Source organism: Hyperoodon ampullatus, assembly GCF_949752795.1.
Source record: "Hyperoodon ampullatus genome assembly, chromosome: 1".
Taxonomy (NCBI): domain Eukaryota; kingdom Metazoa; phylum Chordata; class Mammalia; order Artiodactyla; family Ziphiidae; genus Hyperoodon; species Hyperoodon ampullatus.
Genome location: NC_136914.1, coordinates 152,525,496 through 152,540,658, shown reverse-complemented (window position 1 = coordinate 152,540,658; position 15,163 = coordinate 152,525,496). Strand labels below are relative to the sequence as shown.

At 40.1% G+C, this 15,163-nt stretch overlaps 1 long non-coding RNA gene across 1 annotated transcript; it reads left to right on the top strand.

The window, feature by feature from the left end:
- Nucleotides 1-2,043: 2,043 nt before the first annotated feature.
- Nucleotides 2,044-13,600, top strand: LOC307061654. The gene is made up of 5 exons (XR_013811194.1): nucleotides 2,044-2,115; nucleotides 7,694-7,760; nucleotides 9,363-9,418; nucleotides 11,474-11,664; nucleotides 13,243-13,600. It is a non-coding gene; the product is annotated as an uncharacterized lncRNA (long non-coding RNA).
- The last annotated feature ends 1,563 nt before the right edge of the window (nucleotides 13,601-15,163 follow it).

The window sequence follows — 15,163 nt, the reverse complement described above, 5'->3', positions numbered from 1 at the left end:
CAGGGCTGAGGCCCACATTTCTTTGTAGGCTGTTGGCAGAGGGCCACGCTCACCTCCCAGTGGCCACCTGCAGCTTCCTGCCAAGGGGCCCTTTCACAGCGCCTCTCACCAGCTAAGCTTCTTCAAGACCAGCAGGAGAGCATCTCTTTCCTTTCCAGTAGGTTAAGAGGGAGTTTTATGTAACATAACCTAATTAAGAGTCTATTCTGATGGATAGAAGCCACTCACAACTTACACCCACATTCAAGGGGAAGGAGTTATACAAGGGTGTGATTCGCTGGGGTTTACCTTAGAGTGTATCCACACAAAAGGGTTTAAGAGAGAAGAGAGGAAAATAATTGGAGGAAGAACAAATAGAACCCTCTGTGTGTTTTGCTGTAATAGGGAACAAAGGAATGGTGTGGTAGGTAGTGGGGAAAGTGGAATCAGGAGAGATACAGATTCTTTTTTGTAAATGGGAGAAATTACAGCATATGGATGGGAGAGTTACAGAAGAGATTGAAGAAATGATACAGGAGAAACAGAATAAAGAATTGTTGGTGCAGTGCCATTGAGTAGGTGAGAGGGATGGAATCATTATACAAATGGAGGGAATGGCTTTAGACCAAAGCATGCATAGTTTACCCATGGTAACAGGTGAGAAGGCAGAGCCCTGAGTGCAATGCACACGGGCGTGAATAGGGATGTAGGTAATAATGTGAGGAAACTCTCTGTGAGTCCTTCTCTAGCTCTTCTTGAATTCATTTCTTTCTCTGTCCCTATGACCAGAACCTTAATTGAGGTCTGCGTGATCTGTGACTCCAGTTTTGCCCCACATTATACTCCGAGACACTGGCGATCTCTCTTAAATACAAACCTTATCATGTCATTAACTTGCTTTAAATTCTATCATAAAACACTAACAAACAGGGAGGAAAAAATAGACAAAGAGTATAAATAGTGAATTCACAAAAAAAGGAAACACTATTTTCAGTCATGAAATCGCAAATGTGTTAAAAGGTAATAATTCTGGAAAGGTTGGAAGAAACTCTCTTATAACTGATGAAGGGAATGTAAACTATGACAGCCTTTACGGAAAGAACTTTGACAATCTATAATGTCCATTCTTTTTTTTTTTTTTTTTTCCGGTACACGGGCCTCTCACTGTTGTGGCCTCTCCCGTTGTGGAGCACAGGCTCCTGACGCGCAGGCTCAGCGGCCATGGCTCATGGGCCCAGCCGCTCCACGACATGTGGGATCTTCCCGGACCGGGGCACGAACCCGTGTCCCCTGCATCGGCAGGCGGACTCTCAACCACTGCGCCACCAGGGAAGCCCTATAATGTCCATTCCTGGACCCAATAATTGTACTTCTACAAATCTCTAATGAGGAAATAATCAGAAATGTGAACAAATGTTTATATACAAGCATGTCTGTTATAACTTTACTTATAATAGTAAAAAAATGATTTTTCAAGAGCAGGGAAATAGTTATAATTTAACCATATGCCTAAATATTATTCATCCATTGAAATTGTATATTTCCAGAAATACTTAATGATATACAAACTTCAAAGTAAAAAAAAGCTATCTATGAACTAGCATTTATAGTATTGATCACAATCTCAGTATATATATGTAAATAGAAAAAATAATATATAGACAATATATGGAAATGTGCATTGTGTTTTTCCCTGGCTAGTGTATTGGTGGTAGGGAATTTTATTTCCTTCTTTATTATCTATATTTTCCAAGTTTTCTGCAATAAGCATGTATTACTTATACCAAAAAATAGTATTTAATAAGAAATTCAAACGGTTCTCCTTTTCAGTAGAAATTCCACGTTATTGGACGATCATATAGTGCTTTCTCCTTTAGCCCATTGCTACTCCCAGTCTTGTAATATACTCTCTAGGAACACCGAACTGCTTATGGTGTCAGTTTGTAGTCCACCCTGCCTCCTTCCACCCCGGTACAAAGATGCTTTGTCACTTGGTGAGTGTTTTCATGCTTATACCTACAGGGATAATTACCCCCTATATCTTCTCATCCTTGAAGACTCACTTCAACCAACACCACCTTCAGAAAATCCTCCCTGATACCCTTCATTCTCATTCCCTCCCTTCCCACAACCTAGGTAAGTTACCCCTCCTTTGATCTCCCTAAATAACTATGCAACGATCACTGCACAATTATCATGGAAGCTAATATACCCTTGTGTCGTATTATTTACACTATAGGTGAATTATAATTACCTGTCGTATTATTTATGTATTGCTTCATGACAAATTACCCCAAAATTTTAGAGGCTGAGAATAACAATTATCTACCATCTCAAAGTTACTACAGATCAGTAATTGGGGATTGGCTTTGCTGTGTAGTGCTGACTCAGAATCTCTCTTAAGGTTGCTGTCAAAATGTCAGTGGGACTGCAGTCATCTGAAAGCTTGACTGGGACTAAAGGTTCTGCTTCCAAGCTTTCTCATGTGACTGTTGGCAGGAGGCATCTTCCTTGATGACTGTTGGTCAGAGGCCTCACTTCTTCACCACGTGGGCCTGTCCATATGACAACATGGCTGCTGGCCTCAACCAGAGCAAAAAATCTAAGGGCAAGAGAGACAGAAGTCACATCTTTTATAACCTAGCTTCAGAAGTGACATACCATCACTTTTATATTCTGTTAGTCGCACAGACCAACCCTGGTACCGTGTGGGAGGAGATCAAAAGGGCATGAATAGCAAGAGGCAGGGATCACTCGGAGGCCAACTCGAAGGTGACTGTCTATCTCACTAGCCTAAACTGAGCCTTGGGCCCCTTTGTATCCCCCATCCCACACTTGCATTTTATAGTGTCTGCTTAACAGTTGGTAATTCATTCATTTTTGTTTAAGTAAGTGAGTAAATGAATGACACATCAGTGGTAATTCTATGTATTTTATATGCTCAGTAAGTGCTTATTAGCTAACTACCTCTTGCTACAATAAGGCAAGAGGCAATGACAATTTATGTCTTAATTATAGAAGTAGAGAATGTCTGAGCTCTCCAGCCTTCAGAAAACCATTCTGCAATAAGGTGGGTTGTGGGTAGATAAGTGGATGGACAGAAGGATGGAGAAAGTTGGAAGGAAAGAAAAGCAAAATTCCCCTCAGCCCCACCTCTGTTTTCATAAGGAAAACTATTTTACTTCATTGTGTTTACTTTTTTCTAACTTCTTCCCCCTATTCTTTAATTTCTCATAGCAAAATTGATATTAGGAAATTTTCAAGTAATTTTTAGAAAAATGCCATTATCATTTTTCTAAATTGAACTAAATAATTAATTTATATTATAATCTTTTGTGTGTAGAGTTGTGAAATGACAATATTTTAAAAGCTAAGCTTGAGGAGTTGAGTTCAACGTAAGGAGACAATTTCTGTCCCTTCAAACATCAAAAATGTCAGGCTTTTGTTACTGTCTTTCAGCACTGCTATTGTTTTGAGCATGATGCTTGTTCTGTGCAGTTTGGTTATACAGATGTCCTCTGCCTGAACAGTTCAGTAGAAACTAGGTGTAAAGTGTAAGAAGCAAGAGAGAGTGAGAGAAAAAAAAATAAATCTCTTTATTATGGTGCATAAACCTTCAGTGTGAGGGAGCTTTGCAGCTGCACAAGGAGAAAAATGCATTCAAAACTATAATGCCAGTGTGAATAATCCTTTCTCAAATGCTGCTTGCAGACTGCTCCAGCTTTGTCAGGTGAACTTGAACCGGGCCATCAGATTGGCCCCCATTCCCATTGCACACTCTGTCTATCACCCCAGGGCATTCACCATCTTGACTGTTGTTTAAAGAGAACAAGCAATCCATCATTGAACCAGGGAGTCACTTTCTCATAGAAAAGTAAAATCAGCATGTGACACTACTCAGCCCTAGTGTTTTGCAGATTAAAATGATACATGGCGACTCACGTGTTACTAGGAAGATTAAGTCAGTTATCTTGTTCTGCTGCCCAGACAAAAGAATTCCCCTCAAGCAGTAAGTGGGAGCTTTACAGAAACTGAAAAAGTTGGACTCAACTATACGGTGGTAAATCAGAGAATTTAACAAGAAGGCAGAAAAAGAATGTTACTTTATATCTAGGCACCTTCCCTGAAAAAATGGTACAAAGAAGAATCCATCCCGAAAGGAGGAGCTATTAAATCTTTGTACAAGCCTCTGCTGTTTGAGATGCCAATTTTATTACCAGAGATGGGCACGCAATTTATTGTCTGACTGCCTTAGCAATTGATTTAAATATGGTGAAATAAATGAGCAGCCGCTGGCCCTGGGGCAGTTAGCTTCATGAGAGTAGGTTGCAAATCCTGCAGCTACAGTATCTAGTTATTAACACTGTTATTCCATTGTGTGATCTACACAGTCATAAAATTTTTAATGAATCTCATACAGAAATGAGTTCACAATGGAAGGCTGGGATTACAGCCTTTAGTTTAGCAAGCTGAGGTAAACATTTATCATATTACAGAAAATAGTATCTTTAAATAATTGAATCTGTAACTGTTATATTTGTTTTCAAAAGTAATTTTCAAAAGGAAGAAGACCCAAGTAAGTATCAAACTGTTTAAGATTAAATAAGTGCATAATTAAAGTTAACATGAGAAAAATTCATTTCTCTCTAATTAAATTTTTTAACTTAAAATGATATTCAAGTTTAATTTGTGTTTTGCCATTTAAGCCATACACTGAAAATGACACAGGTTAAAGAGAAGGAATTCTGTTTTCTTTTAGTTTCTCATGAATTTTAGGCAACACTGTTGTTAGAAATGTCTTCACTATGTACATTTTGCCCATACTTTGCCAAGCCAAATTCTTCCCTAAAATACAGACCATTTTTCTAGTCAATGGGGTTTCAAATCAAAGAATGCCCTATTTTGTTACTTTTAACTAAATTTTCAAACATTGCTTATCTGTATCCACCTATATATTCTATACATGTTCTATAAGAATAAATGATAGTGCTGGAATATGTAAGTTTTCTCTGCCAAGGATAGACACCAGATTTAACCCTCTTTTCCTACACAAATCATGAAAAAGGAGAGGGACTATTTAAACACTTTTGTTAGACATTTGACATGGTCTTTTCCAAATAACAGAAGGACCCACAGAGACTGGCTTTGAAGGGCCGTGTTCCCAACGTGGTTTCAATAGGGAACATTCTCTCTGGGCTGAGCACCTGGATCGTGTGCAGCGTTCCCTTGGGCTGGACAGCAGTCACTGAGCCACCTGCATCGGAGAGGATGGTATATGAGGGACGGGAGCCTCTGGCCAACTGTATCCTTCCCCAGCCTCCGGGGCATGTTAGTGCAGGAACCAGGCCAGGCCCGACCAGCACACAGGCATCATCTGAGTGGCTGGCCTCTTTGCCCTACCATGGAGATGTTAGCAAGGTCCTTCAATGGGTGTAGATAAAGGTTAAGTGCAGTGGAGCCTGGGGCCGTTGAAACATGCCTTGTGCAAAGACTCAAAGCCATAAATTGTACTGACAAAGGCAATTTAAAATATCAAAGTCCTAGGTCTTTCAGATGAGCACCAAGGAAGACGATGTGAGATTGAGCTGGATGTTAGTGAGAGCTCTGCAATTCAGCGTGACCTCGACAACTACTGCAAAGAGACCCGAGCTCATCCCCTCCCGCCTGCTCTCCTCACTCCATCCTGGCAGCACGGCCCCTGCCCTGTCTGAGCTGAGCAAGGACACAGTCAACAAACAGAAAATTATTCCTAAGCATCTTGAGACAACATGATCACATATAAAGGCTAATTAAACTTGGCATCTCTAAAATTCTGCATTGCTAAGTATCAGCTTTTATTACATTTCACTCTTGGTTACCAGAGGGAAGGGAAAAAATGCAAACAATCAAAAAGAAGCCTTTTGTTTAAGATCCGTTCTACATAGGCCAGTAACACATTGTTGTTGTTCAGTGGCTAACACAGTAGCTGATGATTGGGAGATAGAAAGCTCCAAATTGCCCTGGATGTGAAGAGATGCCAGATTTTGTCAGTAACTTAAAAATTAAAAGACAGATCAAGATGAATTAAGTGCTTTGGTCACTTGGTATATGTCAACTATTTTAGTTCCTTGGTGATTTTTGAAGATGTGCCCAAAATGCCTTGCTCAGAACATTTACCAACCAGAGTGTATCTCAAATGCTAAAATGGTGAATTGAAAAAGGTGAATTGAAAAAGGTGAATTGAAAAAGAAAAGTCAGTATTTTATAAATTTTAAAAATCAGTCCAGTCATCAAGAAAATATTGTTTTCAGGAAGCATTTTATAGTTCAGTACAGCTAGCTCATGCAATTGCTAGAAGAGAGAAGAGACCCTGCCAAGTGATTTGTTTATTTATTGTAGTGTTTCCACTGGAAAGACTAAATATATATTCCACCCTGCTGACAATCGCTTCCCTTTTGCCCCTGCAAAATAACCCTAGAGTTATTTTCTCTTTCAAACACTAACAACATCATGTTTCTTGTGAAAATAACTAAGACTCAGAGAGCCACAGTCACCTAAGTCTAAATTCAGAAGTATGACTTTTCAGGAAATACACCCACTTTTTTTTTTTTTTTTGGAGAAAACTGTTTAAAAATCCAGACTGAACAGCTGCTTCTCGGTTGGAAAGGTCACTTTAAGTGCACTGTCCACAACATTAACTAGAAATGACCCTTGTCATCACTCTCAGCATGTGGGACAGAAGAAACAAGTGAAAAGGCACACCCAAAAGATGGTTTCTAGAATAGGCCACTTGGATAATAAATGAGACGCTGTGCTCGTGGACCACATGGGCTCCTGAGGCATTGTTCCCACTGTGAGAGCATGCTGGGTGGCTTCAAGATTACAAGGCTGCAGAGAACTGCAGCATCTCCACTGGACCATCATCCCAAAGTGATGAAAACACTGTCTAAAGTTTCCCAGCTGAAAGCACTCCTTCAGTAATGTATTTCAGATTGTGATGTGGTATTTTGGTGATTGTATATTCCTTCCTATGCACATTTTTAGGAGAATAAATCAAGGAAAATGTTTTAATTATATGATGTGCACACAGTTTTTTCCCCCTGCTATTTAGCTGTTGTCGGGAAGGACTTCGCTAAGCAGAATGTTCTTTGTCCTTGCTACAGTAAACAGTTAAATTATAGAGCCAGCTGGTTGCTTGCCAGGGAGGTTGGAGAGGAAAGAGCATCCTGTCTTCACTTTTCTTCCCATGTTACCAAACTGCTTCTTATAAACCCTCATCCTCATCCCTTGCACCCTCTTCTCTTTCTCCCTCCCTACCTCTCTAAAGCCAAAAACATTAAAATTAAAAATCGAGAACTTCTGGCACTGAACTGATGAGTGGGGCTACACCCATTTTCTGGTCTTTCCTCTTCTGGGAAATAACTTTTAAACATCAGCAGGTGGTGAGGTCACTTCTAGTTCTACCTGCAGTCACTCTCATTAGGCCTCCTTGAAGGGAAGAGTCTGGTGAAATCACAGGTATGTGCCCTGGCTCTGCCACTTATTAGAAGAGTGGTACCTAGCCTCTCAGAGCCTTAGAGTTCTCATATGTAAAATGGGTGTAAAAAGATGCACCTTGTGATGTTGTGAGGATGGAGATAATGCATGTGAAGGACCTAGCTCAGTGGCTGGCACATTTTGGTGTTCAGTAAATGATAGAAGTTTTATTATTATCTAAACTCTTTCTCCTTTGCAGTCCTGCTGAATTCATTTACCCAGCCCCACTCTCACTAACTTCAGTGGACAAGACCACTTAACTGCAGGTAACCTCAGACTCTCCCCCCAGATGCAGGGAATAGTCTTGCTTTTAAGAAGTCATATCTTTTTTTTGAAAATTTTTATTGAAGTATAGTTGATTTATGATGTTGTGTTAGTTTCTGGTGTACAGCAAAGTGATTCAGTTTATATATATATTTATATATATATATATATATATATATGTATATACATTCTTTTTCATATTCTTTTCCATTATGGTTTATTACAGGCTATTGAATATAGTTCCCTGTTCTGTATAGTAGGACCTTGTTGTTTATCTAGTTTATGTATAGTAGTGCCTATCTGTTAATCCCAAACTCCTAATTTATCCTCCCCCCACCCTTTCCCCTTTGGTAACCTTAAGTTTGTTTTCTATGTCTGTGAGTCTGTTTCCGTTTTGTTTTGTATATAAGTTCATTTGTATCTTCTTTTTAGATTCCACATATAAATGATATCATATGATATTGGTCTTTCTCTTTCTGACTTATTTCATTTAGTATGATAATCTCTAGGTCCATCCATGTTGCTACAAATGGCATTATTTCATTCTTTTTTTATGGCTGAGTAATATTCCATTGTATATATGTACCACATCTTCTTTATCCATTCATCTGTCAGTGGACATTTAGGTTGCTTCCATGTCTTGGCTATTGTAAATAATGTTGCTCTGAACATTGGGGTGCATGTATCTTTTCAAATTAGAGTTTTCTCTGGATAAATGCCCAGGAGTGATATTGCTGGATCATATGGTAATTCTATTTTTAGTTTTTTAAGGAACCTCCATACTGTTCTCCATAGTGGTTGTACCAATTTACATTCCCACCAACAGTGTAGGAGGGTTCCATTTTCTCCATACCCTCTCCAGCATTTGTTATTTGTAGACTTTTTTTAATGTTAGCCATCTGACTGGTGTGATACTTCATTGGAGTTTTTTTGTTTGTTTGTTTGTTTGTTTGTTTTTTTGCGGTACGCGGGCCTCTCACCTTTGTGGCCTCTCCCGTTGCGGAGCACAGGCTCCGGACGCACAGGCTCAGCGGCCATGGCTCACGGGCCCAGCCGCTCCGCGGCATGTGGGATCCTCCCGGACCGGGGCACGAACCCACGTCCCCTGCATCGGCAGGCGGACTCCCAACCACTGCGCCACCAGGGAAGGCCCCTTCATTGGAGTTTTGATTGCATTTCTCTGATAGTGATGTTGAGCATCTTTTCATGTGCCTATTGGCCATCTGTATGTCTTCTTTGGAGGAATGTCTATTTAGGTCTTCTGCCCATTTTTTGATTGGGTTATTTGGTTTTTTGTTATTGAGTTGTATGAGCTGTTTGTATATTTTGGAAATTAAGCCCTGTCGGTCACATCATTTGCAAATATTTTGGAGAAGTCAGTTCTAATCAGGGTGTGAAGAAGTAGGAAATGCAAATAACAAAAACAGCAACAGTAGTAGGTTCCATTCATGTAGTTATTTACTAATGCTTATTCATCATTATCATGTCATTTAAACTGTATCAAATTACTGTTTTTTAAGTCAAAATAGTCTAATATTGACAAGTTCATTATGGCTCAGCCTAAATAACACTTAACATGATCCTCTTGTTCCATCTCTCTTCAGCCTCATCACCAGATAGTCCCACATCCACCCATCCTCATCTGGCTGCAGTTCCCCAGGTATGCCTGCCCTCCTACAACTGTTTCCCGAGGCTCTTACCTTTGCCTGCAATATCCTCCCCTACCTCTCCTGGGAAGCTCTTATTTGCCCTTCAAGACTCAACTCAAGTTTCACCTCCTCAGGGAAACCTTCTCTGAGTCTTCTCCTCCTACTTCTCTCTAGTTATACACGCACACAAACACACACTTGCACGCACACACACACACACACACACACACACAGGCTCCATTACACCATTACAAACCTTTATGGTGGGACCTCAGCTGAGCAGTAATTGCTTGTTTATGTATCTGCCTCCCCCATTAGATTATGAGTATGTGAAAGCAGAGATTGTGAGTTCATTTTGTCAGCACCAGTGCCTAGCCTAGCACTTGGTCGTTAATAAGGCCCTGTTGAATGAGAGAATTAAATCATTAAAAATCACAAGATTAATTAAGAATGTAGTTTTATGATTGACCCATTGTGGCATAACTCCTGGTGTAATACGCTATTTAACATTATGCCACGCACATTGCACGTGTTCCATAAATGTTTGTGAACTGAATGAATGAATGATGGCAGGTGAAAATCTCTTAATTAGATCCAGAGGGTCCTCTTTATTTGTACAATCCAAACAAGAAAGGCGTTCTCAGACACTGAAAAAAACTATGCCGCCATCTTTGTCTTACAAAAGACTCATCTGAATGATAATGAGTGTGGAAAATGGATTAGCTCCTGGGTGGACAGGTTTTTTCTGTTTGTTTGTTTGTTTGTTTTTGTTTTTCGTCAGGGTAAAAAAGTAAAAGAGTGATGAGTGCTCCATCACTTAGGGAGATTTAGTCCCCTCTTATTTTCCATTATTTTAATTTTAGTGCTTATTTAATTAAGAAAATTAAACTATTTTGGGTACATGAATTAAAATTGATAAAAAATAATGGTTCCCAGGGTTGTATTAATGTTGATTTTTATCATTATTTTATATCTCTGCCAATCATATAACTCTGGAGAAATTGGTTATCATCTGTTCTTGGATTCTAGTGATAAGGCATCATTATCACCAGGAGTATTCTACTATTATGTGGCCAAAATGTGTTAGTAATCTAATTTTTAAAATGATCAATAAATGTTGCTAACCCTCATTGTATGTATTATTACATAATATGTGTCAAATAAAGTACTGAATTATTTTTAAAATAAGCAATAAAGAAGACCTAATTAATTGGTCTTGGCTCAGAAACCAAGTGTTTTAAAGTGCATTAAGAAGGCTGTTTTTCAAGTTTCGTGAATTAAAGACTGTGGTTCATCCTTTAGCCAGGGCAGACAAGCATCACTGAGATTAAGGATACATCATAAAGCTAAAATCAAGCAAAACAGACTTCAGAAAAAAAATTATCAGGGATAAAGAGGGTTTTTAATTGGGTAGTATGAAGTCTATGGATCAAATTGGGAATCTAACAAAGTGTCTGACTCCATTTTTGATGTTTGATGATTGACAGCTATGAAGCCCCTCCACTGTCCCTTACCTCTCTTCCCCACATCTGGATGAGCTGACCAGAAAGCCTAGGTGCTTTTTTCTTTGGCACCAGCAGGAAGTTAAAAGCATGAAACCCCAGCCCTTGGAAAGAACTCTCACACCAGCCCCACCCTCTAAACTCCATAAAACCCTAAGCCCATTCTTTCAAGCCATTTTACACTCGTTTGGGAGGCTGCCTTGTTCTCCCCAGGAAGCCGTGTTATGTGAATAATAATCTCACACCCTTTTGGTGCATGTGTGGCATCATCAGTTTTGACATCCAAATTTTGGATGGGGCAGGGGATCCATTGTGCATCTGCAGGCTGACCACAGTAGGGGAAAATTGATATTTTTAACAATGTGGAATCTTCTGATCCATGAGTACCATACATCTCTCCATTTATTTAAGTCTTCTTTAATGTTTCCATAAATACTTTCTAGTTTTCAGCATGCACATTTTGCCCATATTTTGTTAAATTTTTCCTAAGTAGTTTATATTTTGATGCTGTACATAGTCTTATTTTCTTGTTTCAATTTCCAATTGTTCTTTACTGGTACATAGATATATAATTGAAGTGACATCAGCAAGATGGCAGAATAGGAGTTCTCTGCCTTCATCCCCCCACAGTACATCAACTTTTATAGTCACTCATCCACGGATAAGAGCACCCTTGTGGGAGTCCAGGAGTCCAGCAGAGAAACCCCAGCATGCCACTGAAGCAGAAGAATCCAGGAATAGATTCATTGAAGATGGTAAGAGGAGCAGATTCACTTTGCCCACATCACTCTTCTCCTCAGGCTCAGTGCCAGGAAAGACCCCCACAGCCATGACTTCTTTCACAGGGAAGACAGAGCATGTGAGTGAGTGCCCGGGTCCCCCAGCCGGGCAGGATGCTACCTAAGAGACCTGCTTCTTTCTCACTTCACCCAGATTACTGAGGGGATCTGCAACCTTGAGTGTTGGGAGAAGTTGTGAGTACAGCAGCCAGGGCTCGGAATTCAGCAAAGGGATACTACTAACTGCTTCATGGTTCCGCCTACTAACTGCTTCACAGACTCTTGTCAGAAAGTTCCTTCACGAGAAATGATGGATGCCTCACATGCACCCCCAACGCCTAACTGCCCCCCTCCTCGCATAGCCGTCTTCTGTGGACAGTGAGAACAAGTACTTGCAGGTGACTAGCAAGCAAGCACAGAAAGCCAGTCTAATTCTGCAAGATTAGATGAAGACTCACAGACTTGAGCGTTTCAGAACACTTCATCAGGGAAAACAAATGGGACACTTTCAACACCTAGCCAGGCTTTGCAGGACTGAGAGAAGGTATACACTCTTAGGAACTTCCCCAAGAAGGAACAAAAAGTGTGGAGCAGGCACACCCATAGAAAAGGTCTGAAAAAGCCTCAGAATCTCTGGCTGGGCTATCAAGTGAAGGTATCTCTCTGCTAAAGCCAGTCACTAAAGCCTAGAGGTGACTGCTTCTTCAAAAGTGAAAACAGCAATGTAAGACTTCAAGCAAAGAGCATGAAAAATCAAGGGAACATGATATCATCAAAGAAGCACAATAATTTTCTAGTAACTGACCCCAAAGAAATAGAAATCTATGAATTGCCTGACAAAGAATTCAAAATATAATAATTGTTTTAAGGATGCTCAGTGATTACAATTTATTCCTTGCTTCTCAAAGTCAAATTAATTCAATCAGTTTCAGCTCCATCCTTGGGAAATTTCTTCCTTTTCCATCGAAGTGAATCTGGACTTTCCAGTAGGATTTGCCCTCAAGCTGGCATTTGCTTCAAAGTCACCTTAAAGCCCCTCATGGGGCAAATAGGATTGGCAATGAGAACCTCCAATCCCAGCCTCATTACCTCATTTTAAGTTAGCCTGAATGGGAAGTTAGCTCTCTCCTCTTTGGCTACAGCATTAAATAAACAGAAAGCTGGTATAAGCTGTTTTGTGTGTGTGTGTGTGTGTGTGTGTGTGTTCCTGTGGTTTTTGTTGTTGTTGTTTTCTAGATTCCACATATAAGTGAGACCATATGCTATTTGTATTTCTCTGTCTGATGTATTATCAAATGATGAAGCATTTTATTTCATTCTCCAAAGAAATACATTAATTATAGTTATTAACTATAAATAATGTCATTCTAAAGTCAGTGGTAGTTACGATTATTCTAGATTTTTACTAATCTGGATTTTTCTTTGATACTTCAATAGTACTCATGTTGTTTTTTACCTTTCTCAATTATCACTTTATTTTTTTATTGAAGTAAGTTGCTGTACAATATTATATAAGTTACAGATGTACAACATAGTGATTCACAATTTTTAAAGGTTACACTTCGGGCTTCCGTGGTGGCACAGTGGTTGAGAGTCCGCCTGCCGATGCAGAGGACGTGGGTTCGTGCCCCTGTCTGGGAGGATCCCACATGCCGTGGAGTGGCTGGGCCTGTGAGCCATGGCCACTGAGCCTGCGCATCCGGAGCCTGTGCTCCACAACGGGAGAGGCCACAACAGTGAGAGGCCCGCGTACCGCAAAAAAAAAAAAAAAAAGGTAACACTCCATTTATAGCTATTATAAAATATTGGCTATATTCCCCATGTTGTACAATATATCCTTGTAACTTAATTTATACCTAATAGTTTGTACCTCTTACTCCCCTGCCCCTATATTGCCCCTCCTCCCCCTTCCCCTCCCTTCTCCCCACTGGTAACCACTAGTTTGTTCTCTATGTTATTTTTGAAATAACTAAAAATCCGAAGTTTGTATAATTTTTATACTTAAAATACCATGTTCATTTGTTACTGAACTTTGCCCCAAAGTCCAGCAAGCCAAATGCTGAGACATGGAGGTTTGCATCAGACAAAAGGTTTATTCAGGAGGCAGCCAAGTGAGGACAAAGAAGAACAAGTCTCAAGTCAGCATCCCCCAAGGCGAGGGGCTCGGAATATTTATGGGATAAAGCTGAGGCATGAGGAGCGTGGGGAAAGGTGACTGAAGATAAGGAAAAGGTGAGGTAATTGTCCTGCCCTGTAGATGCCACAGGTGCAACTCAATAACAAGCCTCTTCGTGGAGGAAAACGGTGGTTAGCATGCTGTAAGGGTGGAGGTTTTGGCCCTCTGACATCACAGGGTCACCAGTGGACACTTGCACATGCCCAGTTGGAGGGTCAGTCGCCTCAAACCCGCTCGAACTAGACACAGTTTACTCCAACTTCCTGATAGAACTTGGGCAAACATTGTTTAGGCTACCTGACACTTGGAGGCTGTGCAAATTTTTGCAAAAATAATCAAAGTGGAGATTTATCAGAGAAGGTACGTTACAGTGCATTATTTATTAAACAATTTAAAGGCTCTAACTGGTGACTACCCTTGGTTTCACATTTGATACACGTGTATTTCCAAAGAATAACCAAATAGCAACCATTTGTTGGGACTTACTATGTGCCAACCACATTACATGCACTAGCTCATTTAACTCTGTTTAGAAATAGGGAACTAAAGCCAAAATTAAGTTGACCACACAGCAAATAAATATTAGAAATGAGATTTGAACCCAAGCTGACTGATCCCCAAGCCTAGGCATGTGATACTCAGGATTCAAATTTAACTTTTCTATTTTACTGTGATAGAGCAATGTGAATGGAAGCTCAAGTATATTACAACGCACACAGGAAGGTGCTACTTACTCAGCCATAAAAAGGAACGAAACTGAGTTATTTGTAGTGAGGTGGATGGACCTAGAGTCTGTCATACAGAGTGACGTAAGTCAGAAAGAGAAAAACAAATACCGTATGCTAACACATATATATGGAATCTAAAAAAGATCATGAAGAACCTAGGAGCAAGACGGGAATAAAGACACAGACCTACTAGAGAATGGACTTGAGGATATGGGGAGGGGGAAGGGTAAGCTGTGACAAAGCGAGAGAGAGGCATGGACATATATACACTACCAAACGTAAAATAGATAGCTAGTGGGAAGCAGCCGCATAGCCCAGGGAGATCAGCTCGGTGCTTTGTGACCACCTAGAGGGGTGGGATAGAGAGAGTGGGAGGGAGGAAGACACAAGAGGGAAAAGATATGGGGATATATGTATATGTATAGCTGATTCACTTTGTTGTAAAGCAGAAACTGACACACCATTGTAAGGCAATGTGTATAAATGTAATAAAGATGTTAAAAAAAATAGAAGAGATGGGGTATGATGCACAGAGGGGAGAAGGGTGGGAAGGTCACACAGCTTTCTGCAG